General features: G+C 43.3%; 1 long non-coding RNA gene across 3 annotated transcripts in view; it reads left to right on the forward strand.

The window, feature by feature from the left end:
• The first annotated feature begins 1,464 nt into the window (after positions 1-1,464).
• Positions 1,465-14,218, forward strand: part of LOC132595694 (uncharacterized) — an 87,666-nt gene continuing 74,912 nt past the window's right edge. For all 3 annotated transcript variants that reach the window (XR_009561828.1, XR_009561829.1, XR_009561830.1), the window contains exons 1-2: positions 1,465-1,691; positions 2,840-2,937. This is a non-coding gene — a long non-coding RNA (uncharacterized lncRNA). The remainder of the gene's footprint in view (positions 1,692-2,839; positions 2,938-14,218) is intronic.

The following is a 14,218-nucleotide window of genomic DNA, read 5'->3' on the forward strand; positions in this document are numbered from 1 at the left end:
ACTCAGAGGTGGTTTTATTCCCCCAAAAATAAATGGCACACGGACTCAAGGCACCCCGGCTTCAGTAGTTGTGGTGTGCAGACTCAGTAGTTGTAGCCCCCTGGCTTAGTTCCTCCGTGGCACGTGGGATCTTCCCATACTGGGGATCAAACCCGTGTCCCCTGCATTGGCAGGCGAATTCTTAACCACTGCATCACCAGGGAAGTCCCAGAATTGCAGTCTCCCTTTTAATATACCTTAAGCCCAAATAATCCTTGGAAAATTGTTACAGAAAATAAGACAATAAAATATTATAAGGACTATAAAAGAAGCATATAGTACACAGTTCATATAGACACATCACAAGCAGTTACAAAGTATACTAAAAGGGAGACTGCAATTTTAAAGAATAAGATAAATTATACCGATAAACTCCCAATCTTTCCTGAAACGTTGCAATCTGCAACACTATTGTAGGAAGCAGAAGATTCCAGGAGACATTCTACAAATGAAGGACTCTAAACGCTATGGTTGGATAAGGAATTCTGGAAGGAAGGTATCCTCACCCAAGGAGAGCAGGTTCCTATACTTCTCTAACATCACATCCCTGTACAATTCCCACTGATCTTGGGCCAGGCATTCCCAGTCCTCTTGAGAGAAATCTATGGGCACATCCTGGAATGTCAGCAGTCCCTGAAATTAAAAGTATACATACCGTGTGGCCACGGGAAGTGTTCATAATGTGACCCAAGGAGAAAACAGCAAGTTAAGAGAAGTGGTTTTAATTTAGAAGAGTGTCTTCAATTATCCACTAATATATATATATATATATATATATATATATATAAAAAACAAAGTAACTTTACCTTATTTCTAACTACAAGAAAAGAGTATGGCATGTGATCCACAAAACCATTATAGAGACTATACTTATCTGGAAAAGAAATGATAAAATGATGGTTTCAACACAGGCATATGCATTTTTGAGTGTTTTATTTATACCAAACTGGATAAAATATGTGTATTTCTCAGACACAAAAGACATGTCGAGGTAGAAATGAACCTTTCAACTATTCATGGGTACAAAAGTACACTGGGGAGATCGTAAAAGTGCAGATTCTGATCCAGTAGTTCTGATGGGCTTGAATTCCATTTTTTTCACAAGCTCATTTTTAACTAGTGATGCCACAGTCTTTGTCATTAACTACAATTGGGAATAGCAGAGACATAATAAGGACAGGTAAAAATTCATAGGTAACCTTGAACTTAAAGTGTTTTATGGATTTTACACGTGTAATAGAATAGGAAGCACAGCAGCAACAATCATTTGTGAATATTTACTGTAGACCGTGTTTCTTTCTAAAATTTTTGTGTAGGTTTACAGGAAAAGGGCCTGGGCTGCGGTCACAGTGGGCGGGGCCCCCAGGCCGGACCGCCCCTCCAGGACCCACGACGGGGCCCTGCGCTCCTGGCGGCTCCCTCCCCCGGCGCCCCCTCCCTCCCAGAAGGCCTCGGGGCAGAGCGGTCCCACCCCCTGTGCCCAGAACGGAGCCCGCGTTTCCACAGAGCTGGAACTCCCGGCTCGGGGTCTCTTCCCTCCGCCGTCACGGAACTGCCCCGGAGCCCGAGGGGAGGGCGGCCTCACTGAGGCTGCCGGCTCTGGAGGGGCCCCGGCGGCCGAAGCCGCGACAGTCGTGCGGACGGCGGGCCGGGTAAGTGGGCGCCGACCCTCCGCCTGGTCCGGTGCCCGGGCGGCAGAGCAAGACCAGCTTCTGAGGGGCAGGGGTTCGCTGCCACCCGCCGCTGCTGTGCAGAAAGGGCGGCCCCCAGCATCTGGTCCCGGGGAACTGCGATCCCTCCTCTCGCCCCTGCCCTCGGCCTGGCTCGCGGGGCCTGGGGGGCGTGGGGAGCGGGTGGGCCAGAGCGTCCTGAGGGGAAACGGGGCAAGGGAGGCGCAGGGTCCGGCTGCAGCGTCAGCGCCCCTCCTCCCGACTGCGGGGAAGCGGCTGAAAACTCCTCCCGAGGCTCGCAGGTCCCTTATTCAGCCGAGCCCCTCTGCGCTCCTTCCCCCCTGAGCTAAAGTACCGGGGGGAGGGGACAGGGCAGGGGACTGGCGCAGGTAATGGGGAGCATAAAAGGTGATTGTTAACTAAGGAAAACCAGCTCTCCCGACGTGAGGAATGTAGCGCTTTTCTTCGTATGCGAAGATGCCAGAGTCTGGGCTCGCTGAAATCCTTCCTTTGATGTGCACCTCAGCTCCCTGGGGCCTGCATTCTGTATTTGCATATCCTGAGCTCCTCGGGGCTCGCGCCTCACACTGGAGGGCTACAAGTGCTAATGACTGGGACATCCTTTGTTTACTGAGATGGCAAGAAATACTCCATTTCTCGCAGGCTGGAGGGGCAGACAGTGAAAAAGAGTCGGAGAATCTCAATCGGCATGTACTTTGGTTTACATATAGATAATATTTATACGTAACTGTGCTAATAGAGGTTCTCAAGTCCAATCAACTTGTACTACTGCCCTCTATGTATTCATTTCATCAATATCATAAGATAAATGCCTATAAAATTGACTTAATCCATTTAAACAGGATAATGATTTTTCAAGGAAACATAATAGAAATATAACAACAAAACCCTTACCACAAAAGGCTGGGTCTGGAACAACCTAAATAAATGTACCATTGTGAAAATATTGAAAGATGTATTCAGTACAAATATCAACAAAAATGACAAATAATAAGGGCAGCAGAATGCTGAAATGTTCTCTCTTTATCATTAAAGTGGCAGAAAATCATTTATTCGTAGGCACTGGGGGCAGAGAATGACTGATTTTATATCTTTTCATATTTGTGCAGTTGTTTCAACAAGCAACTTAAAGACAAAGTGGAAAAACAAGGAGGTTTGTGCCTGAGACCATGTTGATGCGAAACTAGGGGTGGCCACCTTGTCCCAGGTGAGTTAAGTTTACCTGGCCAGGTAGACTGCAGAGCTCCTGAGAAGCCAGGGCTGGAATTCTGCTGGGTGCCCCTTAGCTTCTGTGACTTGACTGATTGTGAGTCATGTTGGGGGAAAGACCTGATCACAGGAAATGGGTGGAAATAGAGTGATTTGGGGAGCAGCCAACGACATTCATCACAGCTCATGGCCTGATTGAATTTTAAAGAAACAGGAAAACAAATGCTTCTTATGGAATCAGAGAATGTGAGGGCTGGACAATCCCACAAAATGAGAAACACCCCATCCCATTTTCCAGATGAGAAAACAGAGGCCCAGCAAGGTGAAATCCCTCGCCCAAGTTGATCACTGCTGAATGCCAAACAGGGCCAGGCATCTAGCAGCTGCTCCAAAAATTTTGGTTGACTGTATGAACAATGCTGTTTCTTTCTTTCTCACTCTTATTCAGGATTGTGCCAAGAAATCACCAGGTTGCAATGTATTTCGATAAATGTAAATATTAATTGAGTTTTGTTGTGATGATGGCTTAGGCTTTGAAGGTAACAGACTTGGTTCAGATCCTGGTTCTGCCACTCAATAGCTGTTTGGCTTTGCGAAAATTACTAAACCTCTCTGAGCTTATTTCCTCCTTTGTAAAAGTAGGGATAAAACTATCTGAGCCAGCAGAGCACCTGCATCATGGATGTGCACTAAGTTTTGGTCTTTCTCACTCTCCCACTCCTTCCCTCTGTTCTTCCCAGAGAACATGTACAGAAGGATATAGTACTTTTTTAAAAAAATAATTTATTTTTGGCTGCGTTTTATCTTTGTTGCTGCACATGGGCTTTCTCTAGTTGCAGCGAGCGGGGTTTGCTCTTTGTTGCAGTGCGCGGGCTTCTCATTGCGGTGGCTTCTCTTGCTGCGCTTATTGTGGAGCACCGGCTCTAGGCACGTGGGCTTCAGTAGCTGTGGCCTTCAGGCTCAGTAGTTGTGGCGCATGGGCTTAGCTGATCCATGGTTTTTGGAATCTTCCCTAACCTGGGCTCGAGCCCATGTCCCCTGCTTTGGCAGGCAGATTCTTAACCACTGCGCCACCAGGGAAGTCCGATATAATACTTTTTAAAAGGGGGTTTTAATTTATTTCAGGAAATATACATTTTTCTTGTAGAAAAGGTTATTCCACTATAGAAACATAAACATGCAAAACGACTACAAATGCAGTATTCTACATGTTACATATTATCAGTCACATTTTTTAAATAACTGGGCAATGGCCAAAGCACTAGCAAGTGGGGAGTAAGAGGATTCAAATCTGGGGTGCCCCCACCCCAATCTCAAGAGCAGGGTGTGTTTTCAAACCCATATTTCATCTGGTCTTTGCTTCTCATCCATCCTCTGTGTCTGCCTTTCTCAAGAAGGCTCAGATCCTCCGCTTTCAGACCCTCCCGCCTGGCTGTGCCCCGGCTCCCGCCCTGGACCCTCTGCACACCTGGGTGTGCCTGCTCTCCCTGTGCGTCACCAGCTTTGCCAGGGAGCTGCTGTATCGTGCACTGCTTGCTGTACCCCAGAGTACCTAGACCCTTCTTGTACATGAAGTACACCCTCATCACCATGTGTGCACGTCCATCCCCTTACCTTATATCCTGTCTCTAAGCCAGGCTTGGGGGTGACTACAGTGTGCATTTTGCTATGTGAGCTGCTGGGATCAAAGTGAAGTTCCCAACTTTTCAAGTTGCAGGCTTGAGGGGCAGACAGTGATTTAAGTCGGGTCACCTGATTTAAAGGGGGGCTGATTGATTTAAAGCCAGGGCAGCTGACTTAAACCCTGCGTCCCTCAGCTGCAGGACGAGACCAACTTTGGTGGTGCACGGGTTTGCTCCAAGCCAGCACTGCTGTTCAGGAAGAGCTTCCAGTAGCGCCTTAGTGCAGGGGGACTTGGTTCGTTGTCTTGCCGCTGCCCTCAGAGGGGGGCCACCTGCTCTTCTGGAGAAGAATCAGGGAAGGGGAAGTGCAGAGTCCCGGCTGGAGTTGTGGCAGCCCTTGTCTGATGGCAGGGAAAGGGGGACGCGCCTGTGTGGTGTCCTGGGGCTGGACTCACCAGGTCAACTCAGCCTCTCTGCCTCCAACCTCCCTGCACACACCCCACAAGAGTCTCCAGTAATATGTAATTGCGCCTTAGGTTCTCGGTCTTCAAACTCATACCCAGGCTCCCAGGTCCCTTGATTCAGCCAATTCCTCTGTGCTCTTTCTTCTATTAGATACAGTCCCAGAGGGAGGGGCTGGGGGATGGGACTGGAGGGACCCTGGCAGCACTGGCCTCAGCTGACTAAAGAGATCTGGGGCCTGCGTTCTCACACATGTGCGAGGACCCTTAAGGCGGAATCGAGGGGGCCAGTTAGAGGCAGTCCTTGCTGTCTCAAGTGATTATGGATCACCGTCGGGTGGGGAGCCCGCTGAGCCCTGAGAAGTACTGTTAGGAGGATGTGTTCCTCCCTCAGCTTCAAGGACGTGGGTGGGCTTCAGGGCTCCGGTTCCCCTCCAGGCCTCCAGGTCCGACTGCACCCCAGCGGCCTTGCAGACCTGCCATCTTGTCCCAGAACTTGCCAGGCTCCAGGAAGAACCCAGACTGCAGAGATGGTGCCTGAGCACTCCAGCTTAAGAATTGCTGTCCCTGGGGACCCAACAGTGGAGGGAGGAAGGGTGAAGGGAGTAGGGGGGTGGGGTACGGAGGGGTGGCTGCCCTGGGAGACGTTGAGAGAGAAATATCGCTCCCCACACCCCCTGCCCCCTGCAACTGACCCATTGATGTCATAGGGTCTCAGGGCCTTTTAGTCAGAGATGCCTCTGTTTATTTACTCCTGTGTTCAAAACTATGCAAAACCAACTCTTCATCCTGTTGCTGCCTTGCCAGGACTTTTAAAGCACTGTTCTTTTGAAGCACTCGTTCCCTAAACTGCAGTTTGGAGCTGTCCCAGCTATTTAAAAGTGTTCTCCTTAAACTGAGACTAAATTCTGCTCTTTTGGAAAAACGACCTTCACTTCAGAGGAGATAGTCTTTTCTGCCCATTCCTTCCTTCTACTGCCCTCTTAAGAAGTCCTGTGCACAAAGAACTTGGTGATTTATTTTTTGCTTCATGTCAAAAAAATAAATAAAACTTCCCCATGCACCCCAAAAAGCTTTCCTGGAACATAGGTGTTTCAAAACTATGACAGTGTTTTGCAGTTAGTATACACTGGGTAGACTGCCTAGCAGTCCCTCCAAGAGCCAGAGGTGAGCGACGCCTTTACTTATTTGATTGGATGCCCTTCAAATTTAGGAAGGTCCCATTCTTATGACCCAGCAGATGAGACAAGAGCCCTGGATGGCTGTGGCTCTGATTATATAACTTCTGGTGATTTTATTTCCCTTACTGAGCTGCTGCTTCTAGGTTAAATTCATTTTATTACCTGTCCATTTTTAAAGAAAGAGTGAAAAAGTCACTCTAATAAGTCAGGGGTCTGAGCTCAGGGTTGGTCAAAGGTACTCACAGGGTGGAAGGTGGATAAAACTAGATGGGTATAATAGGAGGGTTGGCAAGTACAGCCAGGACACCTGCGTTCACTGTGCATAGTAATAAAGGCCAGAATCTCCTCATTTATCTCTGGTGGGAAGTTCTGATGGTTTCACAGGATCAAACTCAAATCATATTTAAACTAGGGGATATCCCCTGAGCATAAAAGGAAGTATCCACCCCTTGCAGGAGTCGCTGCTGAGGAATAAAGATGCAGACATAGAGAATGGACTTGAGGACATGGGGAGGTGAAAGGATAAGCTGGGGCAAAGTGAGAGAGTGGCATGGATTTATATATACTACCAAGTGTAAAATAGATAGCTAGTGGGAAGCAGCTGCATATAGCACAGGGAGATCAGCTCGGTGCTTTGTGACCACCTAGACGGGTGGGATAGGGAGGGTGGGAGGGAGATGCAAGAGGGCGGGGATATGGGGATATATGTGTACGAATAGCTGATTCACTTTGTTATACGGCAGAAGCTAACACAACATGGTAAATCAATTATACTCCAATAAAGATGTTAACAACAACACCGAAAAAAAACAAAAAAACTAAGTCAACCGCACCAACGGAGGCACTGTATGTGTTTACAGTTCAAGAAATCCAGAAGAGAATCCTTTACTCTGTATGCAATGAATCATCCATTCGAAAAGAAAAAAGCTTTCTAAGATGTTTTTTTTCCATTTATTGTTCAGAACATCATTTTTATACCTCTACATGTCTAACTATTCAAAGCCAAGTCACATGAGTTAGAGGTAAGCAGCTGATTGATTTAAAGTTGGGTCATGTGATTTAAAAACCAGTGGCAGCTGATTGATTAAATCCAGTCATATGATATGAGGAGTGGGAGCTAAAAACTGCTTTTTCATCTCTGGCTCAGAATATCATATTTACCTTGGTTTTTCTTATGATTTAGGAAACTTGAGCTGTCTCCCCTTGGAATCATCAGGACAAAAATACAGTATTTCAGGTTCATTCTTGAAACCAGCTTCTCACAGTTAAGGTGTATTGACTAAAAGATCTTCCTTCTTCAAGAGATTCCAAACCTCTGTAGGACACTTCATTGTAATTGGAGAAAAAATAAGAATGAAATCATGTCAGCAGCTGCAGGAGGCCAGGCAGCCCCCGGGACTAGGGAAGGAGGAGGAGGCAGGGCTGAGAGTTGCCATTAGAGCAGACAACCTCCAGAGGGCGCTGAAGCACCGGCAGAGCCCACCTGCGCTCCCAGTTTGGCACTGCAGGGTCAGATTTGGGTTTGGAAATGGGGTTGCTGTAACCCCAAGGAGGAGAGCAGAGAGGAGGAGTTGATTACCGGTCTCCTCTGACTCTCTGGCCCAAATTGCCTGGCTTCACAGGGGGGACAGAGTTTTGCTTTCAGCAACTAATGGGGCACTTCCAGGCTGGTGGGGTTGCCCAGTGGCCCGACAGCCTGACAGGCTGAGTGCGGTGTGACCGCCCTTTGTTTCTGCAGAATCTGTACATCAGGAGGTGCATGGCTGCGGGAGCCCATTCACCGCCCTCCCCTCAAGGGGGATGGCATCTTCCCTGGCTGTACCCTGTGATCACCAGGTACTTGAAATGAATGCAAGTTTTTTGACTTCAAGGAAGAGCTCACATAACCCCTTCTGCTTCATAATGTGTGGGATTTACTATAATGGAAGGACATTATAAAGAACAGGTAGAAAACTCACCTGTTGGTCTCCATGTAGGAGTTTATTTTGCACGAATCCCTCCTACGCGAGTAGATAGCAGAGGTTTATTTTTGTTCCCGTGTGTGTAGTTGTGGCAGAGGATGTAGGTATGGCGATTTGAAGCCCTTAAAGAAATATTCTCAGAACTCTCAAGACTTCTCTTGATTGGAACGGAGAGACCTGGAAAAGGAGGAAAAGAAAAGAAAGAGGGAGAAAGAATGACTGTTTCTCAGTAAACTCACCTTCTTAGTTGACTGTTCTGTCTTCTCATTTCTTTTAACTTCTATGTATGTCTAATGGAATAATGTAGAAAGGTTGATTTTTATGCTTTAAAAGATTTTACATCACAAAGAGACTAGAAGTGGCTAACAGAACTTATTCAACGTTGACAGAACTTATTCAAATCAATTTTAGATAGAGTCTTTGATATTAAATTTCTACACTAAAATTGGTTAACCAAATTTTCTCTTTCTTTTTGAGTGAATATTTGTAACATATTTTTGTAGATAATAATTTACTCTAGATATACAAAATTGTGAGAATGGGTAACATTTTTTACCACTTAAATGGTTTCTTTTAAATGAATAGATGGAACACTTTAAATGCCAATGTTATTTCTTACATGTTGTTTTTTATTTTCTTGATTTCCAAAACTTGTGTTTATTTAATTGATTTCTGTCTAATAATCTGTGTCTCCCCTTTATTGTTTCTTACTTTATATTTTATTGATCTATAGTTAATTTACATTATTATATCAGTTTCAGAGGTACAACGTAGTGATTCATAAATGTTTAGGTTCTTCTCCATTTATCTTATTATAAAAGAGTGGCTCTATCCCCCATGCTATACAGTACGTCACTGTAGACTATTGATTTTATATGTAGTGGATTCTTCCTCAGAATCTCCTACCACTATTTTGCTCCTGCACCCTGTCTCTCCCTGATGGTAACCACTAGTCTGTTCTTTAATCTGTGCGTCTGTTTTGTTGTTGTTGTTGTTGTATTCAGTTGTTTAGATGCCACGTGTAAATGATATCATACCAGGCTTATTTTCTCTGCAACTTATTTTACTAAGCATAATACCCTCCAAGTCCATCCATGTTCTTGCAAATGGCAAAATTTCATTTTTTGTTGAAGTCATCATTAAAAATCTTTTTTTATCCAGTAACCTATTGACAAATACTTAGTTTGACTCTATATCTTGTCTATGGCAAATAACACTGTTTTGAACTTTGGGGTGCAGTTATTTTTTTGAAATAGTGTTTTTGTTTTCTTCTGATATACACCCAAGAGTGAGATTGATGGATATTATGGTAGTTCTATTTTTAGTTTTTTGTGGAACCTCCATTCTGCTTTCCACAGTAGCTGCACTAATTCACATTCACATCAAGAGTGTACAAGAGTTTCCCTTTCTCCACATCCTCACTAACCTTTGTTATTTGTGACCTTTTTGATGACAGCCATTCTGACAAGAGTGAGGTGATATCTCACAGTTTTGATTTGCATTTTACTGCCAATTAGCTATGTTTAGCATCTTTGTGTGTTCTGGCTGTCTATCTGTATTTTTTCCTTGGAAAATGTCTATTTAGGTCTTCTCACTTTTTTAAAAAAGATTTTGGGTGTTTTTTTGATATTGAGTTGTATGTGCTGTTTCTATATTTTAGATATTAACCCTTGATTGGTCCTCTTTTTGTGTTAACTTCTTATCATGTGCAAATATTTTTGCTCTTTCAGCACGTTGTCTTTTCATATTGTCTTTGGTTTCCTTTGCTATGCAAAATCTTTTAAGTTTAGTGAAGTCCCATTTGTTTATTTTTGGCTTTGTTTCATTTGCCTTAGTAGACTGAACCTAAAACTATTGCTATCGTTTATGTAGAAGAATGTTCTGTATTTTCCTCTAGAGGTTTTATGGTTCTGGTCTTACATTTAGGTCTTTATTCACTTTTGAGCTTATTTTATATATGGTGTGCTAAAATATTGTAATTTTATTCCTTTCCATGTAGCTGACCCTTTTCCCAGTACCACTTATTGAAGAGACAGTTTTTTCTCCATATTGCCTGCTTTGTCATAAATCAATTAAATACAAGTGTGTGGGCTTATTTCTGGGATCTCTATTCTATTCCAGTGATCTTTATGTCTGTTTTTGCTCCAGTACTATTCTCTTTGATTGCTGTAGCTTTGTGGTACAGTCTGAAGTTACAGAGCCTGATTCCTCCAGCTCCATTCTTCGTCCTCAAGATTGCTTTGGCTATTCGGGGTCTTTTGTGTTTCCATACAAATTGTGAAATTTTTTGTTCTATTTCTCTGAAAAAATGCCATTGGTTGTTTGATAGGGATTGCATTGAATCTGTAGATAGCTTTGGGTAGTATAGTCGTTTTCACAATGTTGATTCTTCCAAGCCAAGAACATGGTATATCTCTCCAGCTGTTTGTGTCATCTTTTATTTCTTCCATCAGTATCTTATAGTTTTCTGAGTACAGGTCTTTTGTCTCCTTACGTAGGTTTATTCCTAGGTATTTTATTTTTTTTGTTGCAGTGGTAAATGGGAGTGTTTCCATAATTTCTGTTTCAAATTTTTCTTCTTTATTGTATAGGAATGAAAGAGATATCTGTGCATTAATGTTGTATCCTGCTACCTTACCAAATTCATTGATTAGCTCTAGTAGTTTTCTGATAGCCTCTTTTGGATTCTCTATGTATAGTATCATGTCATCTGCATACAGTGAGAGCTTAACGTCTTCTTTTCCATTTTGGATTCCTTTTATTTCTTTTTTTTCTCTGACTCCTGTGGCTAAAAATTCCAAAAGTGTGTTGAATAATAGTGGTGAGAGTGGGCAACCTTGTCTTGTTCCTGCTCTTGGTGGAAATCGTTTCATGTTTTCACCGCTGAGAACGATGTTGGCTGTGGGTTTGTCATATATGGCCTGTATTGTGTTGAGGAAAGTTCCCTCTATGCCTACTTTCTGGAGGGGTTTTATCATAAATGGGTGTTTAATTTTGTCAAAAGCATTTAATCCATTTACATTTAAGGTAATTATCGATATGTATGTTCCTATTATCATTTTCCTAACTGTTTTGGGTTTGTTATTGTAGGTCTTCTCCTTCTCTTGTGTTTTCTGCCTAGAGAAGTTCCTTTAGCATTTGTTGTATAACTGGTGTGTTGGTGCTGAATTCTCTTAGCTTTTGCTTGTCTGTAAAGTTTTTAATTTCTCCGTCGAATCTGAATGAGATCCTTGCTTAGTAGAGTAATCCTGGTTGTAGGTTTTCCCCTTTCATCTCTTTAAATATGTCCTGCCAGTGCCTTCTGGCTTGCAGAGTTTCTGCTGAAAGATCAGCTGTTAACCTTATGGGGATTCCCTTGTGTGTTATTTGTTGTTTTTCAGTTGCTGCTTTTAATATTTTTTCTTTGTATTTAATTTTTGATAGTATGATTAATATGTGTCTTGGCATATTCCCCTTGGATTTATCCTGTATGGGACTCTCTGAGTTTCCTGGACTTGATTAACTCTTTCCTTTCCCATATTAGGGAAGTTTTCAACTATAATCTCTTCAAATACTTTCTCAGTCCCTTTCTTTTTCTCTTCTTCTTCTGGGACCCCTATAATTCGAATGTTGTTGTGTTTAATGTTGTCCCAGAGGTGTCTCAGATTGTCCTCAATTCTTTTCATTTTTTTTCTTCATTCTGCTCTGTGATAGTTATTTCCACTATTTTATCTTCTAGGTCATTTATCCATTCTTCTGCCTCAGTTATTCTGGTATTGTTTCCTTCTGGAAAATTTTTAATTCCACTTATTGTGTTGTTCATCATTGTTTACTTTTTCGTTCTAGGTCCTTGTTAAACGTTTCTTGTATCTTCTCCATTCCAGTTCCCAGATTTGGGATCATCTTTACTATCATTACTCTGAATTCTTTTCAGGTAGACTGCCTATTTCCTCTTCATTTGTTTGGTATGGTGGGTTCTTACCTTACTCCTTCATCTGCTGTGTGTTTCTCTGTCTTCTCATTTTGCTTAACTTACTGTGTTTGGGGCCTCCTTTTTGCAGGCTTCTGGTTCGTAGTGTCCCATTGTTTTTGGTGTCTGCCTCCAGTGGCTATGTTTGGTTCAGGGGTTGTGTAGGCTTCCTGGTGGAGGGAACTAGTGCCTGTGTTCTGGTGGGTTGGGCTGGATCTTGTCTTTCTGGTGGGCAGGTCCGCATCCGTTTGTGTTTTGGGGTGTCTGTGACCTTATTATGATTTTAGGCAGCCTCTCTGATAATAGGTGGGGCTGTGTTCCTGTCTTGCTAGTTGTTTGCCATAGGGTGTCCACCACAGGAACTTGCTGGTCTTTGAGGGGAGCTGGGTTTTAGCATTGAGATGGAGATCTCTGGGAGAGCTTTCGCCTTTTGATATTTCATGGCGCCGGAGTTCTCTGGTACACCAATGTCCTGAACTTGGCTCTCTCACCTCAGAGGCACAGGCCTGACACCCGGCCCGAGCACCGAGACCCTTCAGCCACACGGCTGGAGGTGAGAGCAAGAGGTAACTTTCGTACATCTCAAAGACCACCAATGGGATTCACAGACCATTTTCTCTCCAGAAGTGAAGAAAACAGAATTCAGTCTTCGGCTAGTCATCCACTTTGGTAGCCAGCCTCCAAGATGGCCCTAATCATCCCCTAATTATCTCCCAATCTTCATGCACCTGTGTGGCCCCTCACACTTGAAAAGGGTTGAGTGTTTAACTATTAAGACATTGCAGAAATGACAAAGTGCAGCTTCCGAAGGTGGGTCATAAAAGACATTGCAGCTTCTGATTTGTTTTCTGCTAGATCACTCATCCTGGGGTAAGCCAGCTGCCATGTCATGAGGACACTCAAGCAGTCCTAAGTAGAGATCCATGTGGCAAGGAGCTGAGGCCTCCAACTGCAGCCACGTTAGTAAGTCATCTCATAAGTCAAAAGATTTATTTATTTATTTTTCATTGTGTTGGGTCTTCATGGCTGCACAGGGCTTTCTCTAGTTGTGTCGAGCGGGCGTTATTCATCGTTGTGGTGCGCGGGCTTCTCCTTGTGGTGGTTTCTCTTCTTGTGGAGTGTGGGCTCTAGGTGCATGGGCTTCAGTAGTTGTGTCATGCAGGCTCAATAGTTGTGGCTTGCGGGCTCTAGAGCACAGGATCAGTAGTTGTGGCACACAGGCTTAGTTGCTCTGTGGCATGTGGGATCTTCCCAGACCAGGGATTGAACCCCTGTCCCCTGCATTGGCAGGCGGATTCTTATCCACTCTGTCACCAAGGAAGTCCAGTGTGCTCCTTTTTAAACCTAGTCTGTTTCCTTTATTTTCTATCTTAACTATTCTGTATTAAATTTAAAACATAATACTCCTTTCTACCCCTCCTCTTTGAGTATTATATATGAAGAAGTATGTCTTATTTATTAATCTCAAATTTTCAGCTTACTTTTAAGAAGTAATCACAAGGTCAAGTGTTTAATACCTTTCACTTCCACCTTGAAAAGCATGGATATTAAATTGCTAATATAATTACCTTCCCTAGTCTATATTTTTTACTTTTTGTTATGTATAAAAAACAACTAAAAACATACACGGTTTGTAAGAAAATGACAAATTTTGAAAATTCAGAATCTGAATACACTCTATACCTAGCTTCTAGATAAAGACACAGAAAATTTCCAGACACTCAGAGGCCCCCTGGTCCCATTCTAGTGGCTCTCCTTAAGGTTTACTATTGTTCTGGTATGTAACAAAAAGATCACTTTACCTGTATTTTGTATTTTATATAAATGCTATGACACAGTATAACCACTTTTGGACAGGGCTTTTTATTCCCTATGTTGTTTGTGAATATACCTATATGGTTGCCTGTTGTGATCATGTATTGACACTGTTGCATAGGATTCCATCGTGTAAACATTTAACTACTAAGTAATTTATTCCAACGTGTATTACAATATGAGTGATTTTTAGTTTGTGTCTCTTGAGAATAGCACTGGTATATAAATTCTAGAACTTGAGCTTTGGTGGTGTGTGTATAAATTATTGTTCAGTATACATGTAGTAGTAA

The sequence above is a fragment of the Globicephala melas genome, unplaced genomic scaffold, assembly GCF_963455315.2.
Source record: "Globicephala melas unplaced genomic scaffold, mGloMel1.2 SCAFFOLD_469, whole genome shotgun sequence".
NCBI lineage: Eukaryota > Metazoa > Chordata > Mammalia > Artiodactyla > Delphinidae > Globicephala > Globicephala melas.